The 25347-nt window shown below is 40.2% G+C and overlaps 2 long non-coding RNA genes and 1 other non-coding gene across 10 annotated transcripts; 2 read left to right on the forward strand and 1 right to left on the reverse strand.

Moving 5' to 3' along the window:
• Window positions 1-410: 410 nt before the first annotated feature.
• On the reverse strand, window positions 411-4748 carry LOC121699909. 7 transcript variants are annotated; one of them, XR_006027061.1, is made up of 13 exons: window positions 3966-4748; window positions 3768-3881; window positions 3500-3613; window positions 3225-3337; window positions 3045-3089; window positions 2730-2926; window positions 2523-2643; window positions 2067-2360; window positions 1697-1986; window positions 1510-1603; window positions 1088-1218; window positions 633-736; window positions 411-498 (listed from the first exon to the last, which is right to left on the reverse strand). It is a non-coding gene; the product is annotated as an uncharacterized LOC121699909 (long non-coding RNA). The 7 variants fall into 7 exon arrangements; XR_006027066.1 differs by having other exon boundaries at window positions 1697-1813; window positions 1909-1986; window positions 2067-2643; XR_006027065.1 differs by having other exon boundaries at window positions 2067-2643; window positions 3045-3086; window positions 3225-3293.
• Window positions 4749-5236: 488 nt separating this feature from the next.
• LOC121699907 lies at window positions 5237-24699 on the forward strand. 2 transcript variants are annotated; one of them, XR_006027058.1, is made up of 7 exons: window positions 5237-5357; window positions 5448-5541; window positions 5778-5849; window positions 5955-6037; window positions 6881-6976; window positions 7137-7223; window positions 24594-24699. It is a non-coding gene; the product is annotated as an uncharacterized LOC121699907 (long non-coding RNA). The 2 variants fall into 2 exon arrangements; XR_006027057.1 differs by lacking the exon at window positions 24594-24699 and having other exon boundaries at window positions 7137-7940.
• trnal-uaa lies at window positions 10976-11060 on the forward strand. The gene has a single exon. It is a non-coding gene; the product is annotated as a tRNA-Leu (tRNA).
• Window positions 24700-25347: the final 648 nt, after the last annotated feature.

A 25347-nucleotide genomic window follows, 5' to 3' on the forward strand; every position in this document is an offset into this window, starting at 1 on the left:
GTCCACTCATACCAGAATGTGTGTTCATGCCAAGGTTTGTTTAGCAGTTGCTTTTTGCCAAAGCATCTTGCAACATGAGAACAGATGCAACCAAGGATGAGAAATACTATATAATGAATGGCACAATATACCGACCAATGATTTCAGAGCAGCAGCGTAGCATGATTCCATGATATTCCAGAAATTCCTGTGGGAACCCTGTGGAAGTAGTATTGCACAGTGCACCATATTGCAATACCCTGAAATTATACTTTAAAGGTATACTATGCAGGTTTAGGTATTTTTGGCGAGTGCAGAGCTCCCTCTAGAGTCGCAATGCATATACACACAGACAAACAGACACAGGGATAGAGAGAGAATGTGACTTGTGTGATAAGCTTATATCTGATGGGTAACAGACTCTTCAGCTTGCCTCTTTTTCAGGAACCTCCTCAGGACTTCAGTACTTCCATCAGCACTGCTGCCTACATCTCTTCAGCCTCAAGTTCAAGCTGGGCTCTGTAAAGCACCTCGAGACATTCATTTGTTAGGTTGCTATGTACATAAATTGAAATTACAGTACAAGCTGTAAGTGTAAAATTCTCGACATAAATGATAGAATCATGCATGAAATAAAACATTTAACAACTTACAATGTGTGTGTTCTCACATTCGGCATGTTCCCCTTAAGTTCCTGGTTGTGCAGCACAATGCAAGACTTCTGCTCCATCAGCTCTGCTGGCCTCATCTCCCGCAGCTAGAGAGAGGAGAACTCTAATGAAGTTCCAAATTCAAGCTGGGCTATGAAGCACCTTCCTTGGGACATAAATAAATTACCATTCGTGTGTGTGTGTAAAAAAAAAACAAGCGCATCGACAAAAAGCCATATAGACATATTCACATTGTCTAAAAAGGTCATGCAAAGGAGAACAAATGTCATTTTATTCTTGATTTGGATTGTGGGGACTGACTGTTTGTGCAAAGGGACACTATTCAACAGGTTTGGCCTGGCCACAGAAAAAGCAGTCCCTTTTGTGCTTCAAACACAAAAGGGAGGGAAACTAAGGAAGTTACATACTAAGGACTTATAACTAAGGAGCTGATATACCCGCAAGTGAGCTCATGCCTTTTGTAGCCTCTCAGCTACAAGGTGCTGAAGGTTCGAACACCTACAGATGTGTTGCAGGTTAAACAGGCACTGCAGCATGATGTTCACATAGCAGGTCTGTCCTCAGTAACCTAGAGGAGTAAGGAGACAGAGTTTTCTTTTAATTGTTCCACTTACCTGCCCAGGGACTACGGGCAGAAATTAGGAGTATTTGCTACAACCTGGCACAATGCATCTATTAAAGTTTATTGTGCACTGTCCCTGTTGAAATGAATAAATGTAAAAAAAATATAGGTCACACATGTACAACTGATGAAAAAAAAGAGTGTGTTACCCCTACCTGATGAAACCTACCTGGCTCCAACTTCGATGCCTCTGAATTTCATGAAAAGTATGTGTGTGTGTGTGTTAATGATACCTACCTGATCTGCTTGCCTTGAAGACAGTAGCTCTTCGCTGCCTTTTTGATGGCTATTTTGGTCGACTCGGTACACCCCTCTCTGTACTTCTCCTTATCTGAAAGATAAAACACAATATCATCAAAACAAACCATACTTACCATGTAAAATCTTATATAAAAATGGAAAAACTGAAATTTGAGCCTAGTACTGTAGGTGCACTTGTTTGTTGCGATGACTGGTCTCTGAAGCTCCTGAGGTAAATGACAGTTCTGTCATCCATGAGCTGAGTGCTTATAGCAACCATCCTAGCAACGACGCCAGGATTCTATGATAAACATTAAAAGTGAGATTGGAACGTCATTATTACGTCACCCGTTTCGCAAGCCGGAACAAATTGTTCATGACAGCTCCAACACCAACCCCTCCTGCTACAGATGTGTTGCAGTTCAAAGATGCACTGCAGCGTGTTGTTCACATAGCAGGTCTGTCCTCAGTTACCTAGAGAGAAAAGGAAGCCCTGAAGGGTCCAACTTCAATGCCTCTGAATTTCATGAAGTGAGTGTGTATGTGTGTAATACCTGATCTGTAGGGCTGAAGGCTCCAACACCAACTCCTCCTGCTGTTTGATACAGAGGTGTGTTTAAATTCGGGAAAGAGTGGGGAACGTTTGTGACGAGAATGTTGTCTCTGAATAGTTCTATTTTATTTTGTATAAACATTCTATTTCAACAGAAACCCTTTGTCCAGCTCCCCTGTGAATTCCCGAGTGTTCCTGTGTTCCTGAAGGCTTCAACACCAACTACCTCCTGCAACTACAGATGTGCTGCAGGTTGAAGATGATGTTCACATAGCAGGTCTGTCCTCCTCAGTAACTTAGAGGGATTAGGAAATAAGAGTTATGTCACATGAACAACCATTGAATGATGGAGTTCGTGTGTGTGTTATTGATAAGGAAAACAAGTTAAATGGCATACATGTACAACCAGTGAGTGACGAAGAGTGTGTGTGTGTGTGTGTGTGTTAATGATACCTACCTGATCTGCAGGGCTGAAGGCTCCAACACCAACCCCTCCTGCACCTACTGTACAGATGTGTTGCAGGTCAAAGAAGCACTGCAGCGTGTTGTGTTCACATAGCAGGTCTGTCCTCAGTTACCTAGAAGGAAAAGGAAACCTTGAAGGCTCCAACTTCAATGCCTCTGAATTTCATGAAGTGTTTGTGTACGTGTGTGTGTGTAATACCTGATCTGCAGGGCTGAAGGCTCCAACACCAACCGCTCCTGCCGCTGGTGTTGCAGGTTAAAGAGGTACTGTAGTGTGGCGTTCACATAGCAGGTCTGTTCTCAGTATCCTAAAGCGATAAGGAAACAGGCTCCAACACCAGCCCCTCCTGAAGATACAGATGTGCGACATATAATGGTCTGTCCGAGGATCGTAAACTATGGGAAAAGGAGATGAGGTAGATGAAGGGATATGGCACAAATCAGCCCCAAAAACGGTGTAGTTCAACAAGACAAGGAGGGAAGGAGGGAGGGTGTGGATGTGTGTTAATCACACCTTTCTGATCTGCAGTGCTGAAGGCTCAAACACCAACTCCTCCTGCTGTTTGATACAGAGGTGCGTTTAAATTCAGGAGAGAGTGGGGAACGTTTGTGACGAGAATGTTGTCTCTGAACAGTTCTATTTGATTTTGTATGAACATTCTATTTCAACAGTCCAGCTCCCCTGTGAACTCACTTTCTGTTTTCGAGTGTTCCAGTGTTCCTGAATGCTCCAACACCAACCCCTCCTGCAACTACAGATGTGCTGCAGGTTGAAGAAGATGATGTTCACATAGCTGGTTTGTCCTCCTCAGTAATTTAAAAGGATTAGGAAATAAGAGTTATGTCACATGAACAACCATTGAATGATGGAGTGCGTGTGTGTTACTGATAAGAAAAACAAGTTAAATGTCACATATACAACCAGTGAGTGACGAAGAGTGTGTGTGTGTGTGTGTTAATGATACCTACCTGATCTGCAGGGCTGAAGGCTCCAACACCAACCCTTTCTGCACCTACAGATGTGTTGCAGGTCAAAGATGCACTGCAGCGCTGTTCACATAGCAGGTCTGTCCTCCTCAGTAACTTAGAGGTATTAGGAAACAAGAGTTGTCACATGAACAACCATTGAATGATGGACTGTGTGTGTCTTATTGATAAGAAAAACAAGTTAAATGTCACACATATAAAACCTGTGAGTGACGAAGAGTATGTGTGTGTGTGTGTTGATGATACCTACCTGATCTGCAGGGCTGAAGGCTCCAACACCAACCCCTCCTGCACCTACAGATGTGTTGCAGGTCAAAGATGCACTGCAGTGTGTTGTTCACATTGCAGGTCTGTCCTCAGTTACCTAGAGGGAAAAGGAAGCCTTGAAGGCTCCAACTTTAATGCCTCTAAATTTCATGAAGTGTGTGTGTGTGTGTGTGTGTAATACCTGATCTGCAGGGCTGAAGGCTCCAACACCAACCCCTCCTGTGTTGCAGGTCAAGAATGCTTTGCAGCGTTGTTCACATAGCAAGTCTGTCCTCAGTTAACCAGAGGGAAAAAGAAGCCCTGACCCCAACTTCAAGCCCTAACCCCAACTTCAATGCCTCTGAATTCCATGAAGTGTAAGTGTGTGTGTGTTTGTTAACTACCTGATCTTGCTGAAGGCTCCAACACCAACCCCTGCAGTGTGGTGTTCACATAGCAAGTACTGTATGTCTTCAATAACCTAGAAGAGTTATTTGTCACACATATACAGCCAATGAATGATGAACGGCTGAAGGCTCGAGAGGCACACACGTGGTGCAAAGAATAATAAATATAATGCACCGGATATCATTAGTTCTCATTAATAAAGTCCGACTAGGGTTGTGTTAATGTCAGAGACAGATACAAATGTTTAACTTCTAACGTTGCCTGTTATAGCAATAGGCTGCACACATTGCAGTCTCATGCATGTAGATCTTGAGAAGTTGCTAATCATCAGTTTCCATGCTAGTGCTAGTTACAAGGCAATAAGTCATAACATTTCTGACTTTAAAATGAAGAAATAGACCTAGACCTACTGTGTCGGCAATGCTAATTATGCTAATTACTGCACACGGAATAGCCTAAAGCCAACACAATGCAGTTTATCAGAAGAGCACTCTCATGCTGCTGCCACCATCAACGATGTGTTGAATTCAAAACCTGCTTCGTTCGTTTGGACGTCAACGGTGCCTTCATGCGCATGGGAAAAACACTTTCCCCACATGGTTCAATCTTCTTTTTGATTTGCTTAACTGGGGCCTCGTCGTCACTTTTGTATTCACGTTAGTTCGTTTGTAGTCCATGCGCTTTTCATGCCCAACAGTTTTAATGTGAACTTGGGAATTTGCCGTTTTTGTCACTTGAAGGCTGCATATGTTCTTTCACAAACGTCTTACACCATATTTTATACAGTTGTTTATTAGATTAGTGAGCGTATGTTTTAACCTTTGTTGTGGCCTAGGTTACATGTTTTTGGCAAAGCACCTGAACACTGAACATTCGCAGTGGGGAACAACAACGGAATCACGGTCCCTGATATCAGGCATGCCATGAACCATAGTGCAAGATGCACCTGCGCCACTATTCATTATTGTTTGCCCATGCCCCAGAGACATGCGTCACTAAACCATCCACACCTGGAACTCGTGTGATTCTAATTATCACTGAATTGAGAACGAAGGTGTCATGCCTTTAAAAGCCTCCATAATGCCTGCTTGAAATTACACTTTCCATTGTTTTTTTTAGTGGTCCATCATGGCAGTATTGGTAAAAGTTGTTTCTGTGTGGTTTCTCATTGCTAGTGTCAGTAATGGTGAGTGGTATTAATTAGCTTATCTTTTGGAAGTTGTGTCATGTCTTTTAGATCTTGCCTTAATTCATAATTTCCTTCTGCTCATCTCAGTCTTCGGTCATCCAAAGAGGGATGTCATGGAGGAAAGTTCCCATGTGGTTGATGTTACCAAATCCCAACAACCAGACCCAAACTGGAGCTAATGGTGAGTGTTTCTGTAGTAGCCATATTTGTTGTTGTTTTGTGTTGTACTCAAAGTCTAACTTGAATGTAATCCCAAAATGGTGCAAGTGCAGATGTTCAATCAGCCACTCCAGCACCTAATCCTCAGTACCAGACCGCTGCTGCACAAACTGAAGTTACTGCTAAAGAGTGTTTTTGTATGGGTTTCTGTCTGCTTTGAGCCTTGAGTTCTCTCTCCTCTTATGTGGAAACCAAAAGATGGTGCAAGTGAAGATTACTGTATGTTGTCTCCCCAAAACCAGACAACCGCTGCCCAAACTGAAAATGCTGGTAAGGACATCGTCATTTGTGGCTTGATTATTTTAATGTTTGTATATGTTATGTTTGACCATATACCATTCTACAGTCCCACTGACATGTATTTATTATGTGCAGTAAAAAGATGGAGCAAGTGAATATGACATGGTAACTGAATCCCCAAAACCAGACAGTGCCATCTGCCACAGGTGGAGTAACCGGTAAGGCAATCACTTCCTATCAGTGAAGTTGGTATTGTAGCCCGTACAGACTTCTGTTATGTGATAGAAGTTGGTTGCCACTTGGGTCACATTATGCTACCACCCACATCTTTCCCAAATTGCTAGGGTCTAAAATGAGCTAAGTAGGGATGTAACGGTATGAAATTAACCTCACGGTTACAGTGACCAAAATTATCACGGTTTTTGGTATTATCACAGTATTTTTAAAAGTGTGTTCAATATGTTCAGTAAGCACTGATAGGCCTACACAAGCCGAAATGGTTTCAAAGTTTGACAGTGTTTACTGTGTTACGAAAATATGGGCAAAACCTTATCGAAAGTTAACCGGGGATGCTGGAACTCATTTTCACCTGGGGGTGCTCATAGTTGTTAGTGAGTAGATGTGATCCCTTTATTCTGGTGGTGCATATTGCTACTGGAGAAGGACATATTTTCATTCACCTTCTTCGGCCTACATCCTGACTGCCGAAACAAACTTTGTGGCTACATGATGCCGTGTATGTTTTGCGGTGAAAATGTTCCGCATTTTTAAAAGCAGTTGTAGCCTAATGCGAATCTCGGTTAAATCAATCAATTAGACATCAGAATCAGTAGGGTACCAGTTTTGTTTCATTGTACCAGGCCTACTGTATGTCAAAAGCAGGCTTGGATGAAGCTGGGAAGGATTAAAAACACGGTTTCCACACCATGGTGATCAACCATGATTATGATATTTGAAATGGTAATTGTTATCAACATTTTTATCGCGGTTTACGCATTATACCAGTAATCGTTACATCCCTAGAGCCAAGTGCCTGTTCAATGTTCTGGTTGTGTTTTCAGTAGAGTCCAAGGATGGGCCAAGTGAAGATGCTGAGGTTATCACGCCGATACCGAATGCCCAAAACCAGACCACCTCGGCGCACAGTATAGGAACGGGTAAAGCTTGCTTTGTGTTGACGGGCAGTATGTGTCCATGTCCTGCATATTATAGCTGCAGTTGGTTGGATTAATCTAGCTTTTATGACTTCAGTTTGTTTCCAAAACTGCATCCTCCATGATTATTTTAATATTTGTCTGTCTTATATGCAATCCCAAGATGGTGCAAGTGAGGATGCAGTGTTGACCACTGTGCTGAACCTGAAAAATGGGACCACCTCTGCCCAAGATGGAACCACTAACACTGGTATTGACATTTTACCTGTTGTGTAAATTTTTTTTTTTTTTTTTTTTTTTTGTGATAAATCTGGGATTTCAAGCTTGACTTATGCTTATCAAGATGTGGTGCCATACATTACATTGTCTGCTTTAGATTTGTGGAATTTCTACATTTTTTCCCCATTAAGATAATCTAGTGGCTACAAGAGTCTTTAGCACTCAGTCTTCTGAGACAAATCAAATCATTTGTAGGTTATAGATGTGTGAATTCAGTTTGTCAGATCCCATGTTGGGACAATAGCATTTGTAGACTTGCTCACCAATGATTATTTAAATGCTTCATTATCCCTGTAGTCTCTTACTGCATACTCTGCTCCTTAAACTGCTCAGACTTAACATTTCTTTGGCAAATGGCACTCCTAGTCACGTATACTGTGTCTCCTGGTTTTGTATATTTGTCACCTGTGAACTGTAGTTGACTGGCTGGCTATGTAGGAAGTTCATGTCAGCCCAACTTGCTGTACGAGGAATGAGTTGATTTTAACCTTTTAGAGCAAAGGTGCAGAAATGGAACGTTGTGGGCTGGCCTGGTTCATATTTCAGGTTATAGATTTCTTAAATCAACCAGTAGTCACAACAAAATGTCTGGTAGTTGACTAGTCCCAGGTTGAAGCAATGGCATATAGTAAGGAGTTGCTCTGAAATAAGTTAAAGACTGCTTTTTTTTTTTTTTTTTTTTTTTTTTTTTTTTAGTTTTTATCTTTGACCATGATTCTGCCTGACCCACTCCTGAAATGACTGCTCAGAATGCTAATGCCTAATGGAACTCCTGACAGTTTTGAATGCAATAAAAAAAAAACTTGACTTTTTATCCGATATTTGTCTTAGTTTTTTTTTTTGGCTGACGAGTTGATTGGCTTGTCTGATTTGTTATGCAAAACAGAAGACTCCAGTAATGCATCTGGTGTATTTACTTGCTTCATACTGTAATGTGTTTGGCTAATTAAAAAGGACTTTTTTACAACTTGTGTCTAAGTTGGGTTAAGATTCAGTTTTTTGTTTTAATGAAATTGGTCATGTTTTGACACATGGGGTAGTAGTGGCGCTGTTAAGCAAAAAGTGTGCGCATAATGACACGCATGAAACTTTCAGGGTTTGTTGAGCTAAGCTTTGACTTTAGATGTGGAGGCATTCTCAGTTTGACCCCTGAGGTCAGCTCTGTCATTGACCTCACCTTGATGTGAAATTTCCATGCACAAAATTAAAAAGGGTTGTCTGTATCTAAACGTGAATTAAACCTGCTTTTCCATGTTTCAAAGCATGTGGCGCTCATTATTTTCCATCTTTGTCATTAAGAAGTAGGTCAAGGTTGCTAGAAAACCAGAACAGCCCTGAACGTTTATTTATTTTTGTCACTCTGCACAATTCTTCTAAAAATAGACAGCCCCACTATATTGGGCTACTTCCCCAGTCATAAAGAGGCAGCCTTTCCACCATTTTAATTTGCTGCCGCTAGGGGCGCGTCTAGATATCTAGGCTATGAAAGCGGACATTTGTAACTCAGTAAAGGGACTTCAAACTGATATTGCCGCTGTTAAGTCTGAACTGAGTAGGCCTACGACAACAGGGGCCTTGCAACAGTCCATCAATCTACAAGAGGAGAGGCTAGCTGCGGTAGAGGACTCTGCAACAAAAACTAGCGATGGCTTAGCCGAAATTGGAGATTCGCGCACTTCAAAGTAAATGTGAAGATCTAGAGAACAGGTCGAGGAGAAACAACCTAAGGATAGTCGGTATTGCGGAAGGGGAAGAGGGCAGAACTCCGACAACATTTATTTCCAACCTCCTAAAAGACTTGTTTGATTTCGAAGATCTATCGACCGAGCTCATCGACTATCACAAGCTAAGCAGAAGACGGGACAACCACCCAGACCCTTCATTCTCAGGGTGCACTTCTTCCATATTAAGGAACAGATTCTCCGCCGAGCCCGAGAGAAGGGAGACCTCACCTACATACACATGTTTGGAGATCTCACCACTGGAGGGGCGAAGAGAAGGGCGGCTTTCAACGACGTAAGGAAGATTCTACAAAACATCGCGGGCGCCCGGTTTGGCTTCAGACACCCGGCAACGTTCAGAAACACCATGCCTGGCGGAGAGGAGCGTCGCTTCACAGATCCAGAGAAGGCTATGGACTATGTCAAGTCTGAGCTCGTCTAAGTCCCCAGACTCCCCAAGTTCGGATTGATGGTCACTAACGGCTACTGCGATGGACTATGTCTTCTGAATGTAAAGGTTAATGCTTAATAACTCATCTCTTCTTTCTCTCTAATGGTTGGCACATTGTGAATGCCTTAACAAATGTTTTTTTGATAAAATTATTCACACACGTTGGGTGTTGGTGATTAGGTAGGCTATAGGCCTGTATCCCGCGCATTTAGAGTTTATTTGGTGTTTAAGCATGGATCTAGCTATTTTTTTTGGTCTCGCTATCAGTACTTCATGACACCTGAAGATTTGTTCAAATTGTAATGTCCAAACTGAGCAGAAATAAAAAGAATGTTAAAAAAAAAAATCATTCTGTTCAGCAAATTATACTTTTCTCGACCTGAAATGTTAAATGTTGTAGGCTATTGTTTATACAGCCCAAGGTATTATCTGGTGAAACTCAGTTTTTGTAGGCTAGCTATTAGAGCCTGACTGATGGGATTTCGAAGGCCGATTTTGAGTTTTTCAAAAATATATAACCGATATATTGGCCCATAGTCATTTTTAATAAACACAATGTAAAATATTTCTCACAGATGGAACATTATATAATCAACTAGGCCTAACTATCTGGTTTCCCAATAAAAGGTTCTTATACCGCAATTTATTTTTATGAAATAAAGAGTGTCTGATCTTTCTTCTTTGATAGTCAAATTGCCAGAATCTACACTGCAGTTAAAAGTTTGGGGTCACTTCACAGGCACAAACACATACACACACACACACGCTATTACCCCCATATACATTACATTACATTTGGCTGACGCTTTTTTAACCAAAGCGACTAACAACATGGTAAACAGTAAGTTTTAGAACAATTCTCTTTAGGACAGTTTAAAAAAAAATATATATATACACACTCAGAAGCGGCGACGCGCACACATACACACAAAAACAAACTATGCATACACTTATTTAAATACACAAAAGTTGCAAGAGTAGGAGATGGAGACAAATTGACAAGCAGGATTTATTTTTTGCAGAGAATGCAGGACTGAGCGGCAGCAAGGAATTGTGGATTAGGGACATTTTCCTGGCAAAAAAGAAAGTGAATTAACAAATAGAAAAAAACATCCTATATAAAACAGGGTTATAGAGACACAAGTAGTCCTTATCATGAACTATCTGTCAAAAATAAGCCCCGCCCCTGAAATGTCATAAATCAAGTCATAACCACGCCTCCTTTTTATACAAATTAGCCATGTGGTTGTCACCACGTGTTGTTTGTTATTGTTTTGTCAGTCATGTGACTGGTGTCAAACCCCTGGGCAGCCATATTGGATGTAAAGTCATGTGACAGTCATGTGTCTGTTGTCAAACAATGCCACGCCCCCCTTGGCATCCATATTGGATGTAGTGTCATGTGACAGTCATGTGCCTGATGTCATACCCCTGGGCGGCCATATTGGCCCCCAAACCCACATGTGTGTTTTGTGGATAATGGGGGATCAGATAAACTTTGTAAGAGTTGTATATGTTTAGTGGTAAATGGGGCTAAATACAAAGTGTGCTGCTAGGATGGCCGAGTGGTTAAGGCGTTGGACTTAAGATCAAATGGATGTTTGTATCCTCGTGGGTTCGACCCCCACTCCTAGCAACTATATTAATGGCTGAGAGTAGTATGAAGTTTACTTTTATTTTTTGATAAGTCCTAGAGATGTTGAGAGATATGGACTAAAAAATATATATTTTTTAAAAAAAGTTTAAATTGGTTACCATATTGCTTGCTAGGCGCTTTGGTTAAAAAGGTGTCAGCCAAATCCCATGTACTGTAATTTTTATAACTAGAATCATGGGGTCGTGTGTGTGTGTCTGTGTGTGACCAAATGGGTCTATGCCTGGAGGAGGTGTTGGGTCCGGGCATGTCACTGTGTGTGATGTTTGAAGCCCCTTTCATGTGTCTTATCATATAGTTGGCTAGCCGGAGTCATACTGTTTAACTGATTACAAACACAGTGGTTAATTATGTATGTATGTATTGGGGGTCTAAGAAGCCCCCACACTTTGTAGAGGCGGTGTTGTGCCCAGACATGTCTCTGAGTTTATTGTTTGAAGCCCCTTACATGTGGCTCATCAAACAACAGGCTAGCCGGAGACGTACTGCTTAACTGATTACAAACACAGTGGTTAATTATGTATGTATGTATTGGGGGTCTATGAACCCCCTCACTTTGTAGAGGAGGTGTTGGGTCAGGATATGTCTCTGAGTGTATTGTTTGAGACCCCTATCATATGACTTGATATAGGCTGGACTATTCCATGATGCTGTGTAGCGACTGTCCATAGCAGGCTGTACAATATCCTTCCAAGAGTCCCTAAACATCACCCAATCTGCATCACAAAATGAAATGTGCGCCATGTCGTCTGAAAACGCCAAATCCGGAGATGTCAAAGCGTATAGCTTCACACTGCGATCTTCCTTGTCAAAAACATAGCCTCCTATGCGCCCATCGTTCAACAACCATTGGTATTCCACGCCATCATTAGGTTTACTCAGAAAATTAACAAAAGTTTCAGGTCTCCTCCTTTGCGGTGCATAAGTCATTTCAGGATTCGATAGCTTAGCGCTAACAGGCGTGAGTGTAATCCGTCTCTTTGATTTTGCCGATTCAATCATGTCAGCCATGGTAAGTTCTGTTCAAAATCACTGCTAACAATGATAGCTATACATCACCCACAGCTTTTATAATCTCAATCCTAGAGACATGCCGGGGCAAAACACACCCACTACAAAAGGGTTTATAGATAACCAGGTGTCTGCATACAGATGTCACTACTCATAAACAGATCTTTTACAATGTTATCAGCACTAGTGTACGTAGGTAGTAGGCAGACCAGTGTTTCCCCTAGAAATTTTTCCAGCAGCGGTGCTATTACGGGGGGGGGGTTGTTGCGCTTTTTTTTTTATTTTATTTTTTTTATATCATACCTTCGTGTTTCTTTTGTGGACATTTTCAGCTTTCTTTTACATTATTGGTTAAAAATGATAGAAGAAAAATGAAATGGCACAACCCAGAAAAAGATTTACAATTTATTTAAATTTGTCTTAATGGCAAAGGCCACACCCAATCTGCCAGCACTTAATTTTTCTGGGCTTTTCAAAGAACATCTCTAAGGCTCTTTGGTAATTGAATTGAATTGTTGGGGGGCCATTAATGCTGACACGCATGCACGTAGCCAGATGCTCTCCTTGTAGTCTATTTCTCAGTCCCAAAACAACAAACCCACGTATAAAAAAGTAAATACTCACTTTTCTTCTACAACACTCCCACAGTTACCATACAACTCACTCACAATTAACTCGAAAAGGACCTAGGCTACTTCATTGAAGTGCGACCGTTTGTCTCACCGTCAAGAGAACGCTGAAGTTATGAGAACACGTCTTTCTGATAAGAGAATGTAGGCTCCTATGTCTAATGCCGCAAACGTAGAAAAGGTCTGTTTGTGATAGCCTATTATAGCTAAGTGGACAGAATTTAGGCTATACGTATATGCCAACATATGCTCATATTTCCTTTAACTATCAGAAAGTTTAAACAGGCCTAGACTGTGTTCGCCTAGCTTTCCCATGCAAACATTACATGTAGCCCTACGCTAACGTTACAAGTCTAGGCTACAATTAACGTTAAGACCATACACCTTGTAGCACATTGGTTTACTCTATTGCATTACTTACGTTTTAATAATTTGTCGTTGAATGTTGATGGAGGCTCATCTTTGGGAAATCAGCTCTCTGGATAAAATTGTCAGCCGGAGCAAGAGTTCTCAGAGTTGACGACACCGGACGTAAATCCAATCAGCAGAAAGAACCGCATCACAACAGTAGGCTAAATCGCAACAAACTTTTTCCCCCCATGTTAAATTCATTTCGGTAATCATGAATTGGTTTCTTTTATTTGATGTAGGCTAGGAGAGGAGGATGCATGTTTCACATTAGTGTCAATGTGTCAAAGCAGGCTTTGGATCAGAGGAATTGCTCAAGCTTAACATATGGCATAGGCTACAAGCGAATTCACGGCATACAAACAGCTTCGTGATGAAATATAACTAATATCATTTTTTATTGTCACCAGGCCTATAAGTAGGCTATTTATTGTGTAACCTACAAGTGAACGATGACACCATAGGCTACACTGTGGCGGAGCAAGACCCCATCAGTCGGATAGCTAAACAATGTAACCGTGTTCAGAACGTAGGCTAGCCATATGGGCTGCAGACTTGTCTTTGGGCTTGTAATCACCTGACACATCATGCCGCATATATGTCCTGAATAATGAGAGGCTAAGTGCGGATTTGATGCGCTTAACTTACTCAAGACTTTCAGAAAACAATTTCGAGATGACGTTGGCCGTTGTGCTTTTACAGTGTGTTAAGTGAATCTCGTGATATTATGTTGCAGCGACGCTGAAAATCCAGCGGCGGCGCTGCGCCGCTGTTAAATACACTGTAGGGGAAACACTGCAGACCCCCCACATGAAAGGGGGCTCAAACAACACACTCAGAGACATGCCCGGACAAAGCCGTGGCCTACTGGTTAACACTTGTAACTTATAGCTAACACATTTTTTCAACCAGAACCTCTAACAACATGCTAAACAGGTTAACGGCTATGCTCCCAGAGGAAACTTTTGCTTCTCATTTGTATCCCTTCTGTTGCTAAGGAGGCAAAATGGTGATTCTCTTTTAAGGATCATTTAAGTATTACTTTTGTCACAATTATTTCTCCTAATTTTGAGAAATAAAACAAGCAAAAGATGAGACACATAGCAATATGACAAGTAGGAGTCACATAAGAGATATTAGTTTGAGAAGCAGGAGAAGTACAGGAGATCTCTTATATGTTTGAGTGTAGTCTCACTTACAACTTGTTTCTCCTTAGGAGAAATAATAGAGCAGATGGAGTCACATAAGAGATATTAGTTTGAGAAGCAGGAGAAATACGGGAGATCTCTTATATGTTTGAGTGTAGTCTCATTTACAACTTGTTTCTCCTTAGGAGAAATACTAGAGCAAATGAGGAGACATTGCAATGAGAAACTGTTGAGAAGTAGGAGTTACAATTGAGATATCAGTTTGAGGGTCAAAAAATAGGGCACTCCATAGCATTTCAAACTTTTATTTTATAAAACAAAGCAAAACAGTTGTACTTTAAAAATGGACTTTAAGCAATGGGAGCTTGCACAGTTGCACTTTAAAATGGACTTCAAGCAATGGAAGCATGTTAATGCCTTGATATGTTATTTTTAAAAATTGTGTATTCTTATTTTTTATTTTTTTGTGTGTGTGAGTGTGTATGTGAGTATTATTTTTAAAAGCTGCACAAGCAAATTGCATTGTACGGACCAACTGCACAATGACAATTTAAGTCTATCTATAAATCATACAACAGAGGAATGAACTAATAAACAATAACATAAACAAACTGAACTTGTGCCAAAGCGTGCCATACTGTGTACAATGGTGGATGAAAGCGTGGGCTGGTCAATCTGCGTCTTTTATCCTTGTGGTGGAACCAACCAAAGGGAGGAGGGAGAGAAGAGCAGAAAATAGAACATTGTTAGTTTGTGAGCCACTCAAAAATACAAAGTAAGACATTTGTTTGACCGTCTGCTTTCATAACTGTGGGAATTTTGATACAGCACAAAGATCAGACACACCTTATTAATCACTTAAACACAGAATGGGGGATGTGATAGCTACCACTCACATTTGCTATATGTTGCCCAATTGAAAAACAGATTGTATTGATATATTTGTCAAGCTTAAACAAGTTTGTTGAATTCCCTCACCTCATCTAGTGAGTAAACTGTATTGTCAGACTAGGATTAACCCCTATCCATCTTACCACTAGGCAAAACCTTGTTTTGGTTGGACTAAGCCTATTCAGTGTAAAAAAAAAATGGGCATCTGAAAATAGTTTAGTTCAGAGTCCTGATGTCAAAAAAGTAATTTGGGCAATTTCTTTTGTCATCTGGGAGCTGGCTCTATAGTCAGAACGCATAACAACTAAATGCAGCGTTGCCTTGTTTAGTTCTGATAGTGGGTTTCAACAGGAACATGAGTATTGCTGGAACATGTCACACAGTCTCATTGAAGGGCAAATCTGGTGTAAACTGATTCAAAGCCTTGTTGTTCGAGCTCACCAGGCACTGTCCAAAGGACAAAGAACAATAAAATGTGTCATAACCTAGACAAGTTATGGACAAGAAAGTAAAGCTGACTCAATATGGCAAAAAAGCCTTCGGTATCTTCTTTCCATTACAGGGTTTCCCCAGGTTTGACCACCCCAAATAAGACTTTTTTTAAGACCACTTACATGAAAATTAAGACCTACATCACACCCATTATGCGTTTGTAAAACACCAGATCAAATCCATAATGACAATTAAAACAACACTTCCCCATGATGTGCGGTCCTCTCCTTTCGACTGATTATGTTGATTCATTGCTGCCGGTGCGAAAACCCAAAGTATTGTTTGCGCATATCCTAAGAAATTAGACTAGTGTAGTTGCCACGATACCAAAGTTATTGTTTCGATACCGATACCACATCAAGAATTGCGATTTCGATACTTCTTCGATAATTCTTAAAAAATTTATTTGATTTGGGGGCCCAGACCACCTTGACATCATCAGTAATATTGAATATAGTGTTATCATTCACACCAGTGGGCATCCTAGATTCTGCTTGACTCTTTCCACACACACGGAAAATTATGGCTTATTTCATATGTTTCTATTTCATATACCTTCGAATTCATATAAAGTGTACAGTTAATGTATAGTATTTTTTAATCTGCATAATTACTATTAATCTGCTTAATTGCTAAACATATTTAGTCATTTGAATACTTAATATTTATTTTTAAACTATTACACCTAGGCAAATTTTAATGTGGTGTGTAGGCCTAGGTGTAATTGAGTGTTTGTCACTTTAAGAAATACGTGAGTAATTACTGTAGCCTTCAGTCTCACGGTTTTAGGCTAGTGAATAATAGTTGCACATAATGCATAAGGATATGTGGATGCAATTCATTGTTGTCTGTCATTAGATAAAATAAATGTAAATAAAAAACGATCAAGTTCATAGAAGGGATCATGTTCAATAATGATTTTAGCACTAATTACGAATGACATACATGACCTGAGCTAGCAGAATTAGTTAGCAAGGAGCTCTCTCCAGATGTAAAAGTTTGCAAAGGTTGCGCTGCCTATTTCTAAATGACATTAAACCCAATAGTAGACCTACGTACATCTCATAGCCTAGGTAGGTTATGAGAGGTGCAAGTGAGCAAATCAACTTGATATTAGCCTATTATTATGTGTTACCACAGAATCACTTAAGCTAAACTAGCAGCCATGTCTCGCTGTTTATGGCACGAAAGCTGCGCATATGTGTGTGAGGAGAAAAGACGCACAGCCACAGGCTTGGGGAGGAGGCACTAGAAGCATGCCTTGTGCACACAAACAAGAACACGGTCATTCTTAAAAGTATTGATACTAATAAAATTAGGTATTGTGACAACTGCTAATAGCTATTGCAACACTTTTGTAGTATCGGTGCACCGTGCAACACTAAATTAGACGATCTCTGACGTTAATCAACCCCCTGTTGAATTTTCACATTGTTGTTGTTTTTTTCTAGCCTAGAAATCTAGACGCACCCTAGCGGCGGCAAATTAATTTGCTCAGCCTGTACGTCTAGTATCAAACCATAGGGATTTCTATTGGCTGACGCCATGGACGTCATCCAATCACAGCGCTCTATTTTGTTAGAGAGTCTTAAGGCGGGCTTAACAGGATAGCGACAGTCCTGAGACAGTGAACAACAAGGAAGGTGGCTATGGCAAACGAAGAGCGGTTGTTTGAATCGGCGTTGGCGTCAACTTTGGAGGAGTTGGACTTGTGCTTTTCTTTGAAAGTTGAGCAACACAATGCACTTAAGTCATTCCTTTCGAAGAAGGATGTATTTGCCGTTTTGCCGACCGGATACGGATATGGTCGTAGCGCTGGCCTATTGCATGCCTAGGCAGTTTGAAAGACAATTCTCCGCCCGCCCCTTGGATTAAGCGAGGTGAATGGCTCGATTCCAGACTATACATTTCAATGATATAGGATGGCCCGCCAGGCTAGTTTTTTCCCCCATTTCACCTTGCTTGCAGGCTAGTATAATTAAAATTGAAGACCTTCGTTTAAAAAATTAAGACTTTGGCAACGGAATTTAAGACTTTTTCAGACCTTAATTAAGGAACATGACATTTAAGACCGTTTAAAGACTTTTAAGACCCCGCGGCTACCCTGCATTATGTCAGGAATACCAAAAATACTTCTATACGGCTCTGGGCTATACTTCCCTGTCCATAACTCAGAATTGGCTGTGCCACATTTTCTTTTTCCTATGAACAGCACACAGTGATTTCCAACAAGAGCTATGGATCAATTCGTCCTTTAAGTGATTTGTAGGAGTGCTTTAGGGTCAATCCGGTAAATCAAAGACAATGACTCAATATTAAATTAGCCCAAAACATTTAGCTCTGATCACTCAAGAGACACTGACAATTGTCAAGAACAAAAACAAAATACAGAAAATACAGTATACACCAGGGGTATTCAATTAATCTTCAGCGAGGTCGTTACGGAAAATTTCCTCAAGCAAAGGTCCGGAGCATCATAACGTTTAGGCTATGTATATGTATGTATGTATAATATATATATACAGGGGCGGAGCCAGAGGGGTGGCTCCGGGTGGCACAGTCCACCCTTGAGATTCGATTGGCCACCCCAGGTGCCACCCCAAATCCTAGTCTACGATTGGCCATTAACATGGTGTAAGGCGGGACCTTTCTTGATGCACTTGCAGCAGTGTGAAGTGTCAGACGTCAGAAATGTAAGTGGCAAACACACTTGCCTTTATTGGCCTGCGGCACATTTGAACTGCGGAACGAAAGGTTTCCCCGATCAGGAAATACTCCTTAATACGCAACTTTGTGTAGGCTTAACAGAGGTAGCCTAAATATCGTGCCTATGACGATGACAGCTTTAAAAAAAAAAAACATTTATTTCACTTGTCTCGCTGGATTGAAGGCAGAATGTGGGCTGTTGCGCAAATAGATGAATGAGGGTCGGGAGATTCCGTTAACAAAAACCTAAAGTTTTGCTAACATTTTCTCCATTATTATCGTAAAATATGTCTCCATGCAGGGCAGGGCTGGTTCTAACCTAGGCTAGGCTACTATATTTGGGTGGGCTGGTAGAAATTTTGGGTGGGCAACATAGCAAAGCTGTCAAATTGGATCAAAACTAACATAAACACAAAACAAACACAAAACAATCAGTACTACCTAGCTTGAGTTGCTGCAGCCAACAGCCAGGGATAGGCAGTATGTCTGATACATGTATGTAAAATACAAAATAGTATGTGGTCATTTTTATTTTATTTAGTTGGAAAAAAATGGCATCATATTTTGTATCAAAATACTTTATAGGTTTGTAGTTTAAAAATAGTGCCAAATTATTTTGGTAAAACCAATAACCTACTTTTGGTGATGTGATTATAAAAGTGCAAAACAATGAATGCAGCACTGGTGCTGACTTGTAATTTGCCCAGAGTTGTTGTGATCAGAATATTGAGATTCAGGTAGATAAGTTTCTTGAGAACTTTAGTCATCCAATTCAAACACATGGAAGTCATCCAATTCAAACACATGGAACCGGTTATGTGGTTGCCCTGCAAGAAGTTGCACCATTCAAACAATGTTTGCACACATCCACAATACACTCCTTCATACTAACCTCAAGTTTCTTGAGAACTTTAAAGTTCTCAAGAAACTGATGATTAATCATCTAATCGGAAGACATGGAACCGGCTATGGTTGCCCTGCAACAAGTTACCCCACGTGAAAATGTAATTAATAATTTGCCCAGACTTGTTGTGATCGTAATATTGAGATTCAGGAAGATGAAATTGCTCACATACACAATACACTCCTTCATACCAACCTCAAGTTTCTTGAGAAAATAAACAAATAGACAAAAAAGCAGGTCAAATTATTGTAACAGCTACAAAAATAGATGGCCATAGAGTGGGGGAAATGTCTTGGTTGAGTATATTTTGTATATCTTCATTTACAGTAATATAATAAAATTGATTATATTTTAATGTCCCCATGATGGAATTTTTTTTAGAACAGCATAGCCCAGTGACAGACAACTTAGATAATTAACTTTAATATGTTTGTATTAAATTTTATTCAAGTACAAAGACATTTTATGTGAGAGTAAGGTATTTGTGTTTTTTTGTCCTTCAATTTATGAGTATGGTGTTTGCATCTGGTTTCCCTAATGTATTTGTGCTAATTTCACATCTTGAGCCTGTTTCTGTTTATCTGGATGTTTTGCCTCATGCCACCCTTGAATCAGTGCCTCACTAGTGCCACCCTTGTTAAACATGTCTAGAATCGCCACTGTGTATATATAATATTAGGATGGATGGATGGAGCCTAGTTGTAGATAGATAGATAGATAGATAGATAGATACTTTATTGATCCCCAAGGGGAAATTCAAGAAGATTGTAGGCCTAGGCCTAATGTTTAATGTGAAATAAAATAAGTAGCCTAAAAGGCAACATTCGAAATGAGGAGAAATAAGGCAAGATAAGAGTGATTGGGGAGAAAAACTGAGTAGCCTTGGCTATTTTAAAGATCTTAACGTGAACTTAAAATAAAATTTGAGCTGAGACAAGGCTGGTTCCTTGAACCCATTAATCAGCAAGTTTAATTTAATTTTTTTAGTTTTTTTTTATGTTGACCCGAAATCCTGGAAACCCAGGAACATCACGTTGTTGGGCAGTGAATGCATGTCGGCTTAACTAGATTGTGGTGGATCAATCATATTGCCTTCTTAAATCGTAAAATATTCTGTGGTCTCAGTTCACTGTTGAATGGGCCTAGCCTACCCTATGCTTGCTCAATATGCTTTGTCTAGTAGAGGTGCTTCAAATTGGCGCTTTTAAAAATCGCCTGTCTCAGAATAGAAGAGGTCCAGGGCAATTCTGTGCAAAACTGTCACATCCATATTTAGCCTAGTTGGCGTTACGGACGTGACAGTTTTGCGTGGTATTGCCCCCGTATCGTTATATAAAGCTCTGTTCTCGCTGTCTAGCTTCCTCCTCTTTGAGCAATCGATGATTTGAAAATAACTTACTTATCGTTAACTTAGATATCCATCTGATTGTTTCTCGTCCCGTCTCCTCTCCTCGCTCGTTTCAGGCTATCAGTCTCTTCCCCATAGTAGGCTAGGCTACTTTACTCACTGACTCGACTTTATCAGAATTCACAGATTTCACTGGCTGAGTAGCAGCAAGCGAAATGATGGTTCCTGAAGCTCCTGAAGTAAATGCTGTTATCCTAACCAACGAAACATTTAGCGCAGCTTTGAAATCTTACGTGAAAATCTAAATTAGGCTATTATGGTCTGGGTCCGGATAGGATCACGTCACTGTCCGGACTCGGATCGCGGTCCACCATTTGGTGATCCCTGGTATACACCATACAACAAATATTGTTGGTGAGTTAATCATTTTGGCCATGTCATTTTTTTTACTTTTGATGTATGTTCAGCCCATCTGTAAAATATCTTCATAAAACCTAGTGGAAATTTCGCCTCTATCATTTCTATGACAATGTGATTTTGTAGCTTTCATAGCTACACAGTTTGATGTTAACTGTATAAAGGTTGAATAATTTTAGTGCAATAGAGGCCTACCCTTTATAAAAAAGCCCACCAATAATGCTCACCACAATTGGAAATAATTTAAAATAAGAGAAAATTACCCCAGCTTCATGGATGTTTTGGAACCTCCAGCCCTCGTAACAAAAGCCTTCTTGACCTTTGCGGATTCCACAGCTGTCCATCCGCAGAGCGTTCCACAGTGCATAACGTAGGCTGCAAATAAAAAGCAAAATCAATCTATCAGTGTGGTAATAATAGCTCTGAAACTGACACTTTCAGTCATTGATTTTGATTAGCTGAAACGTGTTCCTTTCTGTTGTAATTCCCAAGTTACACAAAGTTACACAAGGTTACACATACTTGTGCACACATCCCTACGCAAAGAATGGTAAAAAATGAAGTTGTTACAAGCTGTGGCCAATGTTCCACTTACCATTGTGTGACAGTCTACATGAACTATTTATTGGTGTAGGGGTGTCTTTATAAAACCATCAACTGTGCATAAGTTAAGACAACCAGAGGAATACAATGAATCATCTGTTGGAAATTGATCTTAATGCCTCAATTAAAAAATGAGGAAAAAATCCAACCTTTAAACACACCAATATTCTTTGTGAATGAACCAGGTATCGTAAATTAATAAATGTTATTCCTTAAAATACAGGGGGCATAAGTAAGGAACCCCCTATGTTAAAATCCCATAGAGGCAGGCAGATTTTTATTTTTAAAGGCCAGTTATTGAATGGACTCAGGATACTATGCATCCTGATAAAGTTCCCTTGGCCTTTGTAATTAAAAGATAGATAGATAACCCCACATCACATACCCTTCACCATACCTAGATATATCATGGTTTTATATTAGGCTAATAGCTGGTTTGATTTGCATGCTACAGATTCTATTAATTGCAAAAGAAATGTTGACTGGTAAGTTATTCATGACTGCAGATGCTGACTTGCCTATTTCACGATCCCTCCACCGCAGCAACGCTACTTCCTAGTTTACCTGGGTTACAAGAATGCCCTTTCACTCCTGTTACAATATGCTGTAATTTATAGCAGGTTAAACAAAAGTGAGAACATATTGTGGGGGAAAATATACTTACCATTTTGGTACGCTGTTTGTTCAGCAATTTGATCTGATGGTCTAGCGTAGTCTTCCAGAGCTGCCGGCCTCTTTTCAGTGGAATTGAGCTGGAACCAGTTTAAACCAGTGGCAATAACGTTAGCTTCATCATCTTGACTGACATCCCAAAGACATTTTAAAATTCCGTGCATTTTGGCTACAGCATGGCTTAACACCATTCAAAACATACAGACTAAAGCTGTATAAGGCAAAGTAAGCTCGCAACGTTAAATTGTCTAACGTTAGCTTTATATACAAGCGGCACAGCCAGTGATGTAACTTACAAGTAGCTAACATTAACTAGCTAGCTAACTTTCTGTGCTGCTTCGTCAGGTTGTTCAATGATATATTGAGTCTAAAATTATGCAAGAACGTTAGCAAATTACCAAAATGTTAATGTACCTTCTCTGAGTTTTCGTGGTGGCAAGTTCTGCACAATCCTTCATACCCACACACCGTTTCACTTGGTTTCACTGGGCGCCAAATCTAGACTGCATTTTCTGGTAGGAGTCTTCTGCACGCGAGTTTGTCACGTCCGACCATCATAGACCTCTGGAGTCTAACTTGATTTCTCTAACTTGCTAACAAGTCGCAAGTTAGCTCTGGGGTAGCAAAAATCAAATTGTGCCGCCTTCACGTACCATTGATTATAATATCTACTCAAAGGTTGAGGACAAAAGTGTGTTGAGGAAAACGTCTGCGTCTCCGATTTCGTCGTCTCCCTGCGCGAGAATTTAACAGGTGATCTCCTTGTATGGGCATAGATGGTAGCTTTTTTGTAGGCGAACTTCAGAGGTCTGTCAGAGCATCGTCATGTGTGGTGGTCACATCACATGGTTAGGCCTACTGTTTGCAAATGTGAACTTGAAAATATGTGCAATTAAAACAAATAAGCCAATGAAAATCATTTGAGAATTGTTGTACAACAGCTAGCGCTCTTACAGATCAGACTAATTTATAAAACAAATAGTTCTGGATGAGCATTACATTAGTTCACTTAGAGAGCTCTCTGATGGATAAGCCTGAGTAAAATATGAGATATATAAATTGAGCAAGTCTGAGTATTGTATAAGCCTTTGCTGAGATCTCTTTTGTAAATCAAAAAAGGACTAAACTGAGATGACTAGAATGAGAACGGTTCAAGCGTGTGAAGAGATCTCTTTTACAGAACTGATGGAGCCTAATCTGAGATTTACCAAAATGATCTGAAATGAGAATTGCATGAGTTTACAGAGAGAGCTTTCTGGTGGATCAGCCTGAGTAAAATATGAGATGTATAAATTAGACAACACTGAGCATTATTTAAAATATTGATGAGATCTCATTTGTATATTAAAGGGAGTCTACACTGAGATAACTTAACTCTTTTGCTCCAGAGACAAACCTGAGAAGCGGGAGACAAAAGCAATAATCTCATTTTTATATCACTGTGATCTCATTATTGTCTAGGAGAAACAACTGAGAAAGAGAGGAGCTCTCATTTTAACATTTTCTTTCCTCTGGGCTAGCAGCACACTTTATATCTATCCCCATTTACCACTAAACATATACAACTCTTACAAAGTTTATCTGATCCCCCATTATCCACAAAACACACATGTGGGTTTGGGGGCCAATATGGCTGCCCAGGGGTTTGACATCAGTCACATGACTGTCACATGACACTACATCCAATATGGATGCCAAGGGGGGCGTGGCATTGTTTGACAACAGACACATGACTGTCACATGACTTTACATCCAATATGGCTGCCCAGGGGTTTGACACCAGTCACATGACTGTCACATGACTCACAAAACAATAACAATAACAAACAACACGTGGTGACAACCACGTGGCTAATTTGCATTAAAAGGAGGCGTGGTTATGACGTGATTTATGACATTTCAGGGGGCGGGGCTTATTTTTGACAGATAGTTCATGATAAGGACTACTGACACACATTTCCCCTGATTCCTGCAATACAACACACAATTCAACATACGCGCCCTGGTTCGCGCAATTCAAAGCCTTTGGCCTTCACTTTTGGCCTCATACACTTTGATGCACGTTCCCACGAACATCGTGAGGGTTTAGGGCTGTCCCACTGGGAAATTGTGAGGGCTCGCTCTGTAGTAAGACATTTTTAGCCTTAAAGACATTTCCATATGTGTGTGCTGTATGCTTTACTCATGTGTTCTTTTAGTTCTGTTTGTAAACAAGCTATTCATAGAAGTGTATGAGTGAACAGAAATTGGGTTGATGAAAGATGTTTTGCATCATTCTTCCTCAAGGTGATTCGAAGTGCTTGTTTGTTAAGATGGAAAAGGTCCTGAGTTGGAGCATCCTTGTTGGGCAAAACGGGTAATGTGCTCATCTTGATTCCTGACATACTATACTTGGAGACGTAAGCTGTGCCAAATGTCTTATAAGACGTGTGCCTTTTCTTTGGAATCTCACACTGTGTCTGTTAGCAACACAATGTGGGTCTCCTGTGCCGTGAATAAAGCTGTCTGAGATTTCTGACTTGACTACTGACTGGCTGAGACTTTGCACAACTGATTGCTAAAAAACCTAGACTGATAGCTTGCACGCTTTCTGAGCCCTTTACCTACAGTAAGTCGGCATATTTGAACACTTTACTCAAGGCAATTACCTACAGTACATACATATTTGCATTCAAACCAGCTAATAGGCTAACTAAAATAAAACCATGCCAATTTCTAGGTATGGTGAAGGGTATGTGATGATGTGGGGCTATTTTATTTCCAAAGGCCAAGGGAACTTTATTAGGATGCATAGTATCCTGGAACCATGAAATAACTGGCCTTTAAAAATAAACATCTGCCTGCCTCAATGGGAATTTAACATATGGGTATACTTATGAGCACCTATTGAGTATTTTAAGGAAGAACATTTATTTATTTATTTACGATACATTATTCATTCACAGAGAAAATTGGTGTCCTTAAAGGTTGGGGGCTTCCTGATTTTTTAATTAAGGCATTTAGATCAATTTTAAAAATATGCATTTTTTTATTCCTCTTT

This window comes from Alosa sapidissima, chromosome 24 (genome assembly GCF_018492685.1).
Source record: "Alosa sapidissima isolate fAloSap1 chromosome 24, fAloSap1.pri, whole genome shotgun sequence".
Classification (NCBI taxonomy): Eukaryota; Metazoa; Chordata; class Actinopteri; order Clupeiformes; family Clupeidae; genus Alosa; species Alosa sapidissima.